The 16,741-nt window shown below is 40.6% G+C and overlaps 1 long non-coding RNA gene across 4 annotated transcripts in view; it reads right to left on the minus strand.

The window, feature by feature from the left end:
* The window catches only part of LOC143693658 (uncharacterized), a 38,632-nt gene extending 22,605 nt beyond the window's left edge, over positions 1 to 16,027 (minus strand). The window contains exons 1-8 of one of the 4 annotated variants that reach the window (XR_013181603.1): positions 15,801 to 16,027; positions 12,520 to 12,629; positions 11,236 to 11,276; positions 10,966 to 11,130; positions 8,861 to 8,950; positions 6,275 to 6,404; positions 5,121 to 5,240; positions 2,640 to 4,911 (exon numbers count right to left, since the gene is read on the minus strand). This is a non-coding gene — a long non-coding RNA (uncharacterized LOC143693658). Of the gene's footprint in view, positions 1 to 2,639; positions 4,912 to 5,120; positions 5,241 to 6,274; positions 6,405 to 8,860; positions 8,951 to 10,965; positions 11,131 to 11,235; positions 11,277 to 12,519; positions 12,630 to 15,800 lie in introns of those variants that run through there. The other 3 variants (XR_013181604.1, XR_013181600.1, XR_013181598.1) reach the window with 3 other exon arrangements.
* Positions 16,028 to 16,741: the final 714 nt, after the last annotated feature.

The raw sequence follows: 16,741 nt of genomic DNA on the forward strand, positions 1-16,741 counted from the left end.
GAAGTGTGCTCTCTGGTACTACTTACCCTATTAAAAATATATCTTGCCTTTTAATCAGCACAAGCAAAACAAAGATAAGCCTGCTGAAAAGGGCTTTGAAAAGCAGTTAAAGTAGCAGAGGAATTATGTGCAAGTCTGTAGAGTATATTTATGGTTATAAAACATCATATAAAAATTTAATTGGTACCTATGAAAGACACCAGCAGCTGTGTTGAGAGGGTTCTCCACAGAACAGCTCAGCAAGGCAGCAGTAGAACAAATGTTAATATTTTATACTTCTCAGAGTACTGGAAGCCTGTCCAGGAGCTCAATGGTTTAATGGCCAAACCAACTTGGTCCTTAACTTCTCTAATGTGGCCAGCCAAGGTTGGCCAGGGAAAGAGATCAGTCTGATCAAACACATCTGGTTAAAGTTTCAAGGCTTTGTGTTAGCACAGGTAGCCAAAGCAAGGAAACCAAGTCAGTTTGAGACTGGGATAGCTGTACTAAAAACCTCTCACATTCATCACAACACATCTGCAAGTCAGCAGAGCCATCCCAGAGCTGTACCTCTGGTGGCTCTGGCACATGGGGGGCCATCTAGTCTGTTATAACTAGCTGGGTGATCCCACAACTCCTGAGGAAAACCTATTGGCAATTAGAGGCCTCTGGGGCATGCTAGTTCCCTCATTAGCAGCAAGTCCGTGTAGCTACTTAAGATACAAAACCAGAGATATGTGCACAACACCCTGGACTTTCAGTAATAGCACCGAATTTCTGTGAGGGAGCACTGAGGTCCCACTTCTCATGACTTGAGCTGCTCATGCAGCACCACTGGTCATTTTGACACTGTGCATCTTTGTCACCTTCTGTGGTGGGTGTGCTGCACAGACTCTGCGACTGGAGAGCCAGCTCAGCCATTAACTCCTTTGAGACAGTTGCTATTGCATTTTATTGTAGCTCTGTGCTGGATCTGAAACAGTGCCTTAGCAATGAAAATCTCCCCATGAGATATGGCAATATCTCATTAACAAAATTACTTTTTTCCAAGAGTGGTTTTTGTGTAAACATAAACCCCTTCATTTACAAAGAGAGCATTTCAGCAAACATCTCTTCTTCCTATTTTAATGTCATTTGCAAGAACATGTATTTTTTTCTTGTACCCATATGGAGAGGTGCAAGATCCTTCAGGAGCTGTCTGATGAGGTACATTTTTCCAGCAATGGTGAGTGCATACACAAATGTAATCTTGGTTTGACTTTTGTTTAGTTGTACTCCTATTGCTTAGCTTCTTTCTCTTACTCAGCTAGATTAATCCTAACCCTGTTGTTGCAGGATCTTATTGTATTGTCATATTACATGTCTCACACTGCAGAAAAGAGCAGAAAAGTCCTTCAAATAGGATTTATTTGAAGCAGGTACAACCTCCCTGGCTGCCCAGTACAGCCAGCCCAGACCATGTTCAGTCAGAGGCACTGGTCATCCCTCCAGAAACTTCAGCTGTTCCTTACACCCTAGCCCTTCTTTACACCATACCCCAACCGGGAGATAATCAACACTTGATGTGATTTTGTTTTTTCTCTCTCTTGTTGTTTTTGTGGGGTTTTTTTGGGTTTTTTTTTTGTTGTTGTTGTTGGGGTTTTTTTTTTTGGTTTTTTTTGGTTTGGTTTGGTTTGGTTTGGTTTGGTTTGGTTTTTTTTGTTTTGTTTTGGATTTTTGTGTGGGTGTGTGTGTTTTAGTTTGGTTGCTTGGTTGGTTGCTTGGTTGGTTGGTTTGGTTTTGTTTTGGGTTTTTTTGCAATCAAGGAACCAGGAACAAGAAGAGAAGTTGAGGAATGGCTACAGGAAATTCAGTTAGGGAAACAATGACATATTTCTGAAAAAAACCTTTCAGAAAAATAACTTCAGGGGTGAGAATTAAACAACCTTTAGTTGTTTTCACAAGCACAAAACAAGCAAGTTGGGGAGTTTGTCACCAAGCCTTGAAACAAGAATGCAGGAATGAGATTGATAAGGCAGGAGAAATGGGACAGGCAGCATTTACCCAATCCACATTGTCGAAATAGGATGGGGGAGTTAACTGAGACTGTAGCTCCTGCATAATTCACAGAAATGGGGAGTAGGACAAGGATCAGCTGAAACAAATACTGGCTGTGGAGCCCTTGTGCAACTGGTCAGGCCAGAGCACCAGCAGAAGACTGATGAACATCTGGGTGATTGGATGTGCTAGCAATCCAAGAGGCATAGGAATACTCCTCTCTGTCAGAAGTGACCATACAGAGATCCTTGTAACTCTGTGAGGTGTAGGACATAGATGTTCACCTCTTTTTCCCAGGCTAGATTTTCTTGCCTTATTTTCACCAAGTTAAACTTGTATAAATTTATCGCAGATTCCCATCCCACTGGGAGTGCTGAAGCATTCAAATGCAAAAGTGAGACTTATTTTTACTTTCTTGGTGATAGATTTCTCAGTCTAGAAGACAGAAGAAGGAGTAAAAACTCAGGTCAAAGCCTTGATCTGGCAAAGGAAATGTTCTCCAACTTCTTCTGCACGTGTCTCAGGGACAGAAGCACAGTCACAGCCAGTCATTCTGTCAGTGCTTCTATCACAGTTTTGGGACGCGGATGACAAATCAAATCACATTAAAAACCTGCAGATAATGAAACGAGTTGTGAGGTCAAAAAGGGCACATTAGTCCAGCCAGTGCCAGAGTTTAGGGTGAAATCCAGCACTCCTAATGCCAGCTCAGTGCCTTGTCAGAGCATGTTTTCTCAAACTGCCCTACCCAACCCTGAATGCGACAGCAGCACATTTGCATGCCACGTCCACTGCAGTGAGCCTCACCTTCAGGAAAAGGGTACCAGCTAATTATGAGCGAGCTCTCTGACGATCTGCTCATTTACAATTCCTCCCAAGCATGGGTTTGGGATCGTGTAATACGAGGCATAGTGCCGGCCACTCCAATAAGACAAATCAAGAGAGATGTGCAAATGAAGAGATGAGCATTTGTCCTTGAGGGAGGACGTTTAGCATACCTAGAAACACAACCATTTTTAAAATTAATTAATCCCCTTAAGGAATTGTGAGTGATGGATTAGAGACCTTAACTGGGGAAGCAGTCTGTGACACAGTGTGTGTTTGAAGAGGCACTGAAAAAGGATGTGAGTTTGCAGTCTCACGTGCTTAAGCAAAACCATCAGCCTCAGAGTGGAACATATTTATTGGCTGGGGAAGGAGAGGCTCAGGGGGACCCTCAGAGCTACGTGCAAGCAGAGGAATATCTGTGGCACCTACTGCTGTCCAGCCAGCCAGCTGTGAGAGCAGCAGTGTGAAAAGAGGAGGGGGAAAGCTTAAAACATCACCAGGGAGGAATACAGCATGCAATGACATTTTAGAAACATATTCTTGGCTCTGAAAATGGTCTAGATAAGCAAGGTAGCAGACGATATGTAGATTTCTTATTTAAATGGAAAAGAACAGCAGGACATTGCTTCAGATGTGCTTCCTTACTAAATCTGCCTGCTAGTTTTTGAGTCTGAGTCATCTCTATCTTAGTATGCAATGTATTCCACCAAGTAATGAGATTTCTTTGAGTTTCCACTGTATTAGATTTCTCTGCACATCAAATATTTAATAAGAATTAGCATCCAGCCATCCTCCCTCCTCCCTTCCACAATAATGTTAACTTCTACTGAGACACCAACATTTTGCTATTCACAGTGCTGCTTTGAAGGGTAACTTAAAAAGCCCTGTATTTTTCCAAGGGATTTGCTGTGACCCTTTGCAAACACACAGTAATTAAGAAAAAGAATGGCCAGCAGAAAAAGGTATGGCAAACTGAAGGTGTGCAAAGAGACTTCTCATTAGTCTTTGTGTCAGTTACAGTATCTAAGGAACAATTTCATAGCAATAACATATTTATTTGATGTGGCACAGATATCTGGGCTCACTGTTACGGATGGCATTTGCTCTTAATGCTTAAAGCACCTCTTTAACAAAATGGCACTCCATAAAAATTTAGTGTGTTCCTGCTGTAATTAAAAAGCCCTAGTCATTTTTGCATTTATGATATAAACTATAATAGCTGTAAAATCCCGCAATTAATTTGCGCCAACATTTCATACTTGAGAAATTCTCATTACAAATTTCATTACTTATTCACTTATCTGTAATTTGTCCTATATAACCTAAAGAATATTAACAAATTTAGAGTCACTTTTGCTCTATTAAAAGCTAAATAGAAAAGCCTTTCACCTAGCAAGCCAATTGTGATAACATTCTCAAGCCTGCTCCAAAATGGTGGTCAGGCTACACAAAAAGAGATATTCTTTATGAAGCACAAGCCATAAATGACTGGCTAAAGCCCTTTGTGATGAATCCCAAGCTGTTCCACTGCACCCTCATCAGTTTAAAAGCACTACAAAGTTTGAGTGCCTTACAGTGTGCCTGTGAAGATGACCCACAGCTAAGGGCAGGACTGGCAATAAAGCAGCAAGAAAATGATGTCTCCAGACAAGAGTGACTATGCAGCATCCAAACAGAGGGATTTCTGTTCCCTCTACAGTTTGCTTCCTGCTGATCACGGTGATAATTTGTACTCTGGATGTCTGCAGGACTTAGGGGGTTGTAAAATCTTGAGGAGCTCTGACACAAAGTCCCAGTTTCCCTACAAATAAGTGATGGTGGTACCAGAACAAGGCAAAAGGAAGGACCAGCAGGAGAGGGCTGCACACGTGGGACAACAGGATGGGGAGAGAAATTTCTGCTGCTCTGTAGTTTCTCCCACCTGCTGAATTCATACAGTGTGGCAGCAAAACCACCCAACTCCTCTCGAAATTTTGACCATATTTTCTTCATGGCTTTTTCTTCTCTGTCATCCCATGTGGGACCAGAACTCCAACCCAACAGATGCCAGAACTCCACTGAAAGCAACTGAAATAAAGAAAATTATGTCCAAGACTGCTGACAATCCCTTCCTCCATCCAAGTCCACTCCAACTTTCCCCAATTTCAAAACAGCATTTCCAAACATGCCTTTCATGAACTGTCACCCTCTCTGTTTATTTTAATTCATTTTTACCCAAAAGAGGATGCTTTACTCCTTTCCTAGTTCTTAACTATTCATAGGACAGTACCACTCACCTCACTCACTGTACTTGGGATATTCTTGCCAAGTCTTGTGAATGATGGTAAAATACAATAGAAGTGACAATAGAAGCCAGAAGGGAGCAGACAGGAAAAGTTGAAACTCAGATTGGTCATCTGGCAAAAAAGAAATAAAGATATTTTCTTCCTCAGGATGCAAACTCCCCCCCAAAAAATAGCCCATTGAGCAATTTGCAATACAGTTGCAGTAGCACAAGCTTCAGGCATGTCCTGAGTGTTTTCTGATATGCTAAGAAGAAATAATTTATGATCTCCTAAAGAATAGGTAGGGTGAAACAACAGAAAATAAACTGGGATACCATCAACCTCATTTAACTGAGAACACTTAGAAAAGTACAAATACTAAGATTTGATAGCAGTGGGAAAAATGAACTTGGACTGACTTTGCGTCTTGACTTTGCAAACATTATGAAATCCACTATAATCCATAATGCAAATTAGAGAGATGATATAGAAAACAAGGCCTAAAAACAAGTAGCTTCACCTCCCTGCAACAGAACAAAGCCTAGACATACGGGATCAGGACAGTGTCACTCCGTTTCCAAAAAACTAATTTCACAATGAACAGAGACTCAAATATGAGTACACATGTCTGTACTATATAAAGACATGCATATATCCTCTCCATCCCAACAATATATAACACTATATTGGCATTTTACTAGCTTTTATACAACATTCATTTTATTTCAATCTGTAATTAACTTCCACAAAATTTAACTGTTAGACAGGAAATTACTATTCTAGCATAAATAATCTTGCTTCTGAAAATGGCAGCTTTAACACAATCAACAACACAATCCATATATGAAAGAAAATGGCATACTTATTAGCTTTGTGTGCTCCACATTTCTAGAATACTGTGGTGTAAATTGAAATTTTATATGATTTAATAAACTTATATGATATTCAAGTACCCACATAACTCTAACAAACTGTACTCCTCTCTTAATCAGGGCTCTCTCTTACATGCAAGGCTCTCTTTCATTATCAAAGGCTTAGCTTAGCTTATGACAAACCAGACACTATTAAAGTACCTTCAGAAAAGTACATTAACAGCGCCACAATCCTTCAAATATCCTCCCTTAATTCTGGAGGACAGTTGTTGTAAAGGGGAATATATGACCTACCTTTCTTCCACCATGAATCAACTCTGCAGCAAGTTATCCAGCATAATTTCCATTGGGCTGTACAGCAGAACAGTGGCAAAAACCAAATACACACAGGCATGTGTGGGGATTTGCATCAAGATGACAGATACTAAAATGGAATAACAGAAAAATTTGGAAAGGAGAAAGGTTTATTTGGCCTCAAATCACTGGTTAGCTCAACAGATTATACACAAAATTTAACGTTTCTTTGGTGCATTAGAGGCAATATATGATGCCATATGATGCTGTTATAAACTTGCTGGCCCATCTAGACAAATGGTCCTCTGTAAAAAGAGGAATGATGCACAGGGCTTCTGGTTGGAACTAATTGTGTTCTCCTTAAAACCTGTGTAATGCATTGTGTGTACTGGGCACACACACACCACTCTGCAGCTGCCTTAAGAACAAAGACCATCAGTACTCTGACATGGCTATTTTTTATATGCTGGGTGCCATCACTTTTCTCGCCAGGATTATGACACCCTTGACATTCTTCCCTGTAGAATTAAAGGGTGCCTGGTAATTAGGGTCAATGTTTAGCCAGGTTATCTGCAAAAAAAGTATCAATGAAGGAATGATTCAGTCAGGCCACCACATTCCCTATAAGCCACCCTCAAGCATTTGCAAACAAGTCGAGTGAATGAAAGATGTTCCAGTTGCTTCCTTTGCTGCACAAAATGTCAGCAGAGCTATAAACAGGGGCTTTCAGAGGCAAAGGAATTGTCACTGGTTTTTGTTCTCTGCTTGTAAGTTTTAAACATGACCTTCCACCCTAGGCTTTTAATGTATTTTTTTACTCCAGAGTACAGACCATTGCCCCTAAATTCATGCCTGAAATACATTTTCTGTGTTTGCAGTACTTTTAGAAATTATGTTTATGGAATATCCTTGGAAGAGAATGAACTCTTTATTCATAATACATAAGCTTTACATTTTTAATAACAGAATTAGACCTTCACTGATTTTATAACTATACTATTAGCCAACACACTCTGGTTTCAAATTAATTTGAAATAACTCACACAATGACTTTCTGCAGTCAGGATTGGAGAAGCATGGACTTTGAAGTAGGCAGAGTCTGTTAAATTAAGCAGTAATTGCAGCTTCTGCTAATGAAAGCAGGGAACATTTTCCCTATTCCTTTGCACATAGCCCAGATTTCTTCTGCGACGGCAGAATGGATGAGCTGCTGATCACCTTTCGCTAAAATCTGATTTCAGAAGTGACACAAAGGTCTCTGAATAAACTGCCTTTCTCAGTATATTTTCCCTGCTTATTGTATCATGCAAATAGGTATCCTGCATAATGATAACGTAAATGAACACCAGCACAAATTCCATGCCACCTTCTCATTAAAGAGCCATGATCAACATTTTCCAGCCTCAGTAGGATCACATCCCACTGTGCTGAGATGCACAAACACACGTGACTGGAGAGAGACCTCTGCAGATCTCTGTGACTCGCTGCTCCAAGGGAAGGAAAGCTTCCCTTCAGGACATGTGAGAGAGCTTTTCTGAGGGAAGATTACAATGTTTGCCAATCTCTGACATAACTAGGGCCTAGCTGTAGTGTTTAGGCGCTGCTATAATGTCATTATTTATTAAACAAGCCATATGAATCCATAGTGTATACACATGCTGGATTTCAAGACCAGTAAGAAACACACATGATTATGGAACAAAAAGTATCTTTGGGAAAGTAGTATTGGGATAATGCCTCAGTCACTGGATCCTAATAGTGTATGGAGGGGTTAATTTCAAAAGACACAGCATCTGCAAATAAAATGTTATATTATCTTGGAGTGGAAAAAACTCATGCCACCCTTCCCTCCAAAATCTTCTAATACCTTAAATTTTCACAGGGCTAAATACTGCAGTACTGGACTCAAGAAATCCCAGCTATTTTTGAAAGGGCTACTACTGCAAACCTGTAGTAATATACCCAAAATCCAACACCATTATCCCCATATATCAGGGGAGGGAGTAGCTGGAGCTGTTTGCTTTGTCTGCATACTTCAGAATCATCTGCTTTCTTTCCTGCAAATGCTGCAGCCAAGTCAAATAGACTGACACATGCTAAGAAAGGCAGCTGGTGCTGGGCAGTTTCTACCCAAGGAGGATAAAATGTTCTTTACTTTTGAGGGCTGACAGGTCCTCATATGATAAACCTGTCAAAAGTGTTACCTAACATTGTTGTCTGCATTGCAATCTGTCTCCCAGTAACTCTGGGTCTGAGTAGCAGTAATAGAATTAATTATACTTCATTTTGCTGTCTTTAACAGTATTGACCAAATTTAAGAACAAATGAGAAGCGCTTATCAAGCTTGAAGAAAATAATCCATCAGTGGCACAATTTAAATTCTCTGCAGTTCTCTTATTAATCAAAGTAACACTTACTATCCTATCTTCACTTCCCATTAACAGTCATTAAGCACTGTTGCTGATTGAAGCAATTTCTTTAGGGATCTCAACCTCATTTTTAAGAGAACCTTCTACAGTGGAAAACAATATCATACAGGAACAGCGACTTCAAGAGAGGAAGAAGGTTCTTCAATCATGTTCTGACCTTGACGTTTCCCTGCAGCAGAAGTTCACTAAGTACACAACCAACATGCTCTAAACTTCTGACTTCTTTCTTCCAGCAGCACCAGTGCCCCTGTATTAATCAGGGAGGAAAACACCACTTCAAAAGATGGTTATAGCAAGTAGGATAAGTGTCTAATTATTGTACTGGCCTGCATTGGTGATTATTATTTACAGAGTCTTTCCATACACATGGAACCAATAAACAAACAACAAGAAAAATAAAAACAAACAAACAAAATAACCCACCCCCACCCCCCCCAAAAAAAAAAAGACAGCTTATTCTGTCATCTTACTGTCAACCCTCAGAGAAATCCAAGCTTTGATGAATCTCAAAGGTAATATATGGTACAGGCAAGATTTCTGATGTTGACTTTTTCTCCCTATTATAAACAATGTCACAGATTGATAGCTTTTGTTGGAATAAATGCAATTCTTCTCAGAGGAAACCTAGTACCTGGATGTAACACAAAGGGGCAGGGAAAAGCCTGTGCTATAAGCACTGAGCTGCAGCAGCACAAATCAATATGTGTTCAGGGCTGGAGGTGCATTGTCTGAGCTCTACATTGTCCATCCTGGACTTGTAGGTGGGACATGATTACATGGGGTAGCAAAAAGATTTTTAAAAGCATTTAATGGTTCAGAGGGGTTCCTGTGACTCTTTGCACTCTCAAGGAGTTTATTCCTGTGGAGGGTGTTTTTATGGGTGCCTTGCAAAGTCCTAAGTTTACTGATTTTACAAGTCTTCATCTTGTGCAATTGTCCCCCAGCTCAGCACCTCCCAGAGTATTTCAGTTTCACTGCTTTAAACAGTTCTAGGGAAGAAAATGGTACCTTTCCTAAACAGCACTGTGAGGCTGGAGAAATCAGGGCTAACCCTTATTTAAGCAGTAGCAAAAATGCCAACCTGGTGTCATAACCAGGTTTATGTGCAAGGCAGATGTTCGTCACATCACAATTCAATTCAGAAAAGACGTATTTCAAAGTCTGAAAAATGCACCTCGCCATTTCCACATTTCTTTCAGAGAAGGGTTTTTATTGACTGGGCATTTTGTTACCCATCTGGCTCTTGGCCTTTAAACACAAATTTTTCTGACTGGTGGCCAAACCAAACCTAGTATCAGCCTTGTTTGACTCAAACCTCCACCATTCAAGAGCTCATAAGATTGATCATCAATGTTCACACTGTGAACTGTTTCCAAAGTTTCCCACCCATCATACTGAGTAACTGAGTTCACTTTATCCTTTCAGGGAAGAAAAATCCATCAGTGGTGCTAAATATAGAGTCATCGCTTCTGCTTAAGAAGCACTTGACCTGAAAATTAGTGACTGCCAGGGAATATTTTAGGGAATAATCACCAGATATCTGCAAGGATCTCATTCTGTCAATGTCTCACTTGTCAAAAAACATGTTACTGGCCTGAGAGCCATTGGGTCTATCCTAGTGCAGCTATTTCATCCCCACTGCCACAGTCCTTCCACTTTGGGGAAAGAGAGAAAGAAGATAAAAGTTTGGCTGTGTGTTCTGCCTACTTTCCACATCCACTTGTGTTTACACTTTATGAAAGTACAATATGACCTTGGAATTTGGTGGCCAGACTGCATACTGATTTCATCCACATATAAACAGGTTGAGTATCAGGTTGGCAAAATTCAGTCTAAAATAAAGAGAAGAACTAAAGACTACTTAACTCCTATGCAGCTAATGACACAATTCCAGATCCCACTATATGAAATGTTAGACTAGATTTTGGATCAATGTAGTACCTACTTCCATTAAGCACTTTAAAAGGAAAACATCTTACCAAATGTCCCATTAGGCTGACAAATTTACAACACTATGAATTGAAAAACAGAATACAGCACTGTGTTCAGGGAGTATACTCTGTAGTATTTCTTCATCTATATGAAGAAGGTTGGATAGCCTTTCACATACTTACTTTCTCACTATTTATCAGGTCCAGACATGTGTATTAAAGTAAATTAACAATCAATTGTTGAGTGAATTATGGCAACTGTAGTGGGACTGAATAGATGCACATGGGAACATAGTACATTTAAGCTTCCATCTCTGCATATGCCACTTACCATTAATGCTAAAGATGATTTGGGGGAAAACCTTTTGCCATTTACTCTCATACAGAGGACATCTCCCTGGCAAAACCCATGCTGTAGGGTGCGAACATTCAGCTCTATCCTTCAGTGGATCCATGTGGAGGCATAAAGCTGCGCTGGTAGAAAACCTAAGACTGTCTTGATGTACATATGATTGACAGAGTAAAATAATTTAAAACAAAGGAAGTATAGGAATAAAAAACACTATAAGAAGATAGGAAAGCTCTGTGCACAAAATCTTACCTTCTCTTTCTCCTTCTTGAGTTTAGCCCTGGTTTTAAGTCCTGTAAACCAGACAGAGTACAAAGCCACTAATTGGAGCACAGCTATTGAAATAATTTATGCCATAGCATCCATAGCTTTCTATCATCTTTCTAGGGCACTAGGGCTGCAGTAGCCATGTATTCTAATAAGTTAACTCATTGCATTATATAGCCTGTTAGTCAAACGAATTGTTGGGTACAATCTGTTCCCAGTCAAGCCAGGGAAGGCTGTTTGTGCAACTACAATGATATTTTGCAAAAAGTAAGCACATTTACTACCATAGTCATAGAGCTGTAGATATGTTTGTCTTATTAAAATGGACAGATATATGATAGGACTAGGGGAAAAAGTTAATTTTTAATCTTATGCTTTTAATTTTTAATGTGAGCACCATATTATGATAAGCGCTTCCAGCACATCTTACATAATAGAAAAATAAAATATCTCTGCACAGAACCCAGAGTCATATAATGTTGAAGGTCACTTGCCATACAACTTCACAAAGAATCCATTGATATGATGTGAGAGCGAGGTAAATAGATGTAATTAAAATATGCTAAAACCAATAATAAAAAAAACTGGCTTTTGTTTACTCTGGAAGCGAGCAGGAGCCATATTACCTCTGCAAACTATTTTCACTTAGCACGATTCAGGCGGAGTTATTGCCATGACCTTTTAAAAACGTACAAGTGCGGAATCTATAGCCTTTGGGAGGCACCGCTGCGGAGGCAGAGCTGGCCGTGCTCTGGTGCTGTGTATTTCTGCATCAGGAGGCAGCTGAAACCTAATTATCCTCAATCACACCGAGGTGAGCCTGGGTGGTGACAGACCCTGTGCAGGTAGCGGAGGTGGGCACACGCCCATGGGGACACCGCTGTGGGCACGAGCATGTACCCACTGCTCGCCCAAAACCCACCAGGGGAGACTCAGGGATGAGTTATAGGCAGTGTCACTCTCTTACAATAACAAACACTGGTCAGAAACAGCAACCTGCAAATTATGTACAGGGAGCTGGCAGGCTGCCACCATCCCACAGACCTTGCAGCCACAAACCACACCAGATCACGGAGGTCATCACAATTCCTTGGTCTCCAGCCATCCAGTATTAAAAAATAACAGTTGGCTTATCAGCAACGTTGCTGAAGCCCAAGGACAGCATAGGAAACCCCATTTTATATTTCTTCCTCCTCCTCTCCCAAAGCACTAGTCCTTACAGTTTCATCCTCAAAGGTCATGAATTGAGGTGGGGAGAGTCACACAAACCTCCTACTACAACAGGTGTTTGCAGCAGTGCCACTTCTGGAGCCATTGAGGGAATTTTGGAATATTCAGCAGAAGTCAGAGCAAATTTTTTGTAAAATTAATCTCTTCACCTGAAGGAAAAAAAAACAACCAACCAAACAAACAAAAAACCCAACCAAACAAAAACAAACAAACAAACAAACAAACAAAAAACAAACAAAAACCAAAAAAACAGAAAGAAAGAAAAAGGCTTTTTCTGAGCCAGTGACTGAATTTTCCAGAAATGCCTGTTTGCCTTTGAAACTTCACCTGCAAGGGGTAAGTCAAAATTCAGGCTTGCTCTCCAAGGTGCCAGCTAGTCTGGCTCATCAGAGCACTGGAGTGCCTGTGCCACCAGTGAGTGAGTCACTCAGGTGACCCTGTTTAGTGACAGCACCTTGAGCAGCCACCATGCCAATCCTGTGCTGCCTCTCCTATGGGTCAAGAATTGATCCCAGTAAGCAGAAGAAGCACAAATACTCCTAATGCCACCCTGGGTTTGTGGCTCAGTCCTCAAAACCCCTAAGCAAGATCTGAGCTGCTGCTTGGTGTTATTGGAGGGAGCAGTGCAAGATTTAGGGAACTTAAGTACAGAAGTACACCCAAGACCTTTGTGCCAGCAAGGCAGGAATACCATTGTATCACTTAACACTCATAAACAGTGCAGGTCAACAAAATAAGTTACTTTCTCTTTATTGCTCTTAAACCAGCTTTAGCTCTTTTTCCATATAGGAAATTATTTGCTGTCTTAATGTCCACTGAATTTCCATGATGACAGGACCTACCACACAACCACCACACAGAGCATCCTTTAGTGCTCTGCTTCACAGTGTGCTCCCATTTCCACAAGGGCTGGAAAGGGATCCTTGTTGACCATGGTTTGTTTTAATGTCTCCTAAATGATAATAAATTTAGTAATGTTTAAAAACAAAAAAACCACCCTATTTTATACTGTTCCAAGTAATATATTTCTCAATATATAACAAAAAATAAATTTAGCTTCTGGCAACCTAATTTGTAGATAACTCTGGTCGTTCGAAGATAGGATTTTTACATTAAACTTGGAATCCGCATGACTGTTTAACATCATTAAGGGAATATTATATTGACTGCAAGTAACTGGTTTCCATGTGGTTATATCAATCTATTTCTGTAAGACTGTACACTAGTTGTTCCCCTAGAGTACTCCTTGTAATGCTGAGAAAGTGTCAGAAATAATGACTGTCTACCTATATCTGCAATAAAACGTAGAGCATGGATATTATAGTTGTAAGTATCAAAGATTTATTTCATGACTGCAGGTAATGATGAATCTTTTAGCACAACTAATGTCTAGAGGAAACCTCTCTTCTTCTCTGAGCTGTCACATGGAGACTATTTATAGGGCCCTTAGTGCTGTGGGGCTTTAGCATAAAGAGGCAATGTGTCTGAGGTGCCACCGGATGGAAATGTTAGCAAGGGCTCCCTCTCATTGAAGATCTTTTAGTAGATAGCATTAGATTCCCTCTTTGTGTGTTTACGTCCCCCCAAAGACAGGGGACAGATGTTTAACATCAGACCATTAATCCCTTAGCCCAGGTTCCTGTGACAGCGAAAACCCAACAGAATGAGCCCTTTGCCTTTGCTCAGTGTAAATGCTGCAATTTACTGCTGATTTACAGAGTAGGGTCAGGCCATTAGAAACTTGGCAATCTTCTGTACAGCTGGAAAACAATATGCATGATAAGCTAAAATTCAATACCTTCTTGCACTAATTAAATGGGTTCCCACCAGGATGAAAACACAAATTACAAACAGGGCTTTTCTGCATCCCTATGCATTTTTCCCTGCAGATGTGACCACGCTTTATTTTGGTCCCTTTCTCCTGACCACAGTGAAAGATTTAGCTCTCATCTGCAGCACTGCTTCCATTGTCTATTTTTCCCATTCCCTGTTCCTGTAATCTCGGTTTTAAACTGGCAGGTTTGCTCTTCCTTGCTGGTCAGGGCACGCAGGTGGATGATGAAACCAGCACGGAATGCTACAAAAATCCCATCCTAATTTCATTACACAGATGGGCTTTTAGACGACAGATGCATCTTTTAAACTAGAAGCTCACCAAACATTGTCACTCCAGAAAACAAAACAACGGCAATACAACAGCATCCTTCATTGCAAGACCAGGATAATTAACCTTACTGCAGGACAGTGCCATGAATCTCTGTCATGAAGTGTCATCTGGTGACATCGTGAGCATAAGTAAATATTTAAGCAAACTTGTTCTGAAGCATGGAAATAATAAAGTGACAGATCTTGTAGAGAGACTATTTTAAGGGGGGGAAAAAAACCAGCCCAAAACAGAAGAGCCATTTCATACTTCTGAAATATGCCTGAAATAATTGGGATTCACGCATCTGAAATACAAACTCTGTCATTCATCAAGCCAAATAATAGTCTTTATATACTTATAAACCCCCGAATAAAAATCCAAACAGAGCATGTGTGTTCAGGTGGGACTCTGGAGCTCTCCCAACAACATTTTGCTGAATAGTGAATAATATTCAGCTCAAGTATGGTTTGCTTCCAGACTTATTCACTGAGAAACAACGGCAAGATTCTGAACAGCTGGAGGTTTAAGTAGAAAACAGAAATAGCTACAGGCTTTAACTCAGATCCAAATGGTATGAATAATAACAATAAAAAAAATACCTGGTAACTATAAATCTCATCAACCAATGCAAAAGAACATTCTAAATCTATTAATATTTCCAGAGACATTATCTCTCTGCCACCCCACTGCTTTGTGACTTGTTGTATCAGCGATATTATTTGCCTTAAAGCATGAGCTAAGTGTTTTTCTTCCCCTGTGAGGAGAATCGTCCACAACCTTCACAAGCTACAGCCCACTGCTCCCCTGCAGGAGGACTGGAGCATCATTAACAATGAGAGACACTTCAGGCACAAGTTGAGGCTCCAGCGTCTCCAAACCTTTCTGTCTCCCATCAAAATTCATATCCTGTCACTATTCTAGGAGCAGAAAGGCTTCTCATTACAGCATCATTCCCCTCTTGCAAGAAACACTGATTGCTGCACTGGTGGCTTTGGAAGGCAAAGATGTAATTTAGCAAAATAATGTACCATGCTGATTAATTTAATGTAGCCCATGACTAATTATGGTAATTCATTACATCTACAATTAGGCTAAGTAATTTATTGCACTGCAGTCTCATAAAGCAGAGGATTTATATCGAGTTTTGAATGTCACCCAAAGGACATTTCTGTACCTTGTCTTTACTGAGGCGGAATAAGGCTGCCAGCTGAGATGAGCCCAAAAAAAAAGAGGGGCGGGAAGCCCCCCACGCACCCTTCCTCTGCCACATTTGATGTTTGTACTGCGGGCAGCGTGCAGGCGCAAGCCTCTCTGGCTGCAGCCTCCTCCTCCTCCTCCTCCAATGGCACCCTTGCGCAGATTATTTGGCATTGCCTTCTCATTTCTCTTAAACCACATCGCAATTTAATTCACTGTGAGACCTGGACACCTGATACACCAAATGGAAAACCTGCTGGGCTGTCCCTGAATATGATTTGGAGATGACCAAGAGGGGAAAAAAAATAAAAAGGAGGAAAAAACACCCCACGCTCATTGTCTGGGTTTCTGTGCCGCTTTTGCAGAGTGCATTGCAGTGTATCTCAACAAAGGCTTTCGCTCGCCTTGGAGAGATGAAAGGGGGACATCTCCCTTCACTTCGGAGAGCCGCGACACGCACACGGCATTACTGTGAAATACAACCTCGCTCATACCCTGCAGCAGGGTTTGCTCCAGCAATGCTGCACTTCGGAGACCAATTTGTTTAGCTGATCACTGTCTCTTTGACGTGGCTGCAAATGTTACCTTTCTTTTTCAATCAAAAACACAGCAGGGTGTGCCATCTGTTTGGCACAGCCTTCCCTCTCTTCCCCGATGCCTTTTTGTGCAGATCATTTTACATGGCAATTTGCACGGATCTTTTATACCTTGATTTTGGTAAACATTTCTGCTTTCTTTTTTTAAATAATATGTCGCTCAGCTGAGTATCTTCAGTGTTTAAAAAAAAAAAAAAAAGGGATAAAAAAAGCAGTGTGATCACAGGCAGTAAAATAGAATAAAAAGTATTTTAAAAAAAATATTTTCGGAGCAAATGGCTGCCTGTCATTACATTGATTATTTAAAATAGACATGTTTACC

This window comes from Agelaius phoeniceus, chromosome 1 (assembly GCF_051311805.1).
Source record: "Agelaius phoeniceus isolate bAgePho1 chromosome 1, bAgePho1.hap1, whole genome shotgun sequence".
Classification (NCBI taxonomy): Eukaryota; Metazoa; Chordata; class Aves; order Passeriformes; family Icteridae; genus Agelaius; species Agelaius phoeniceus.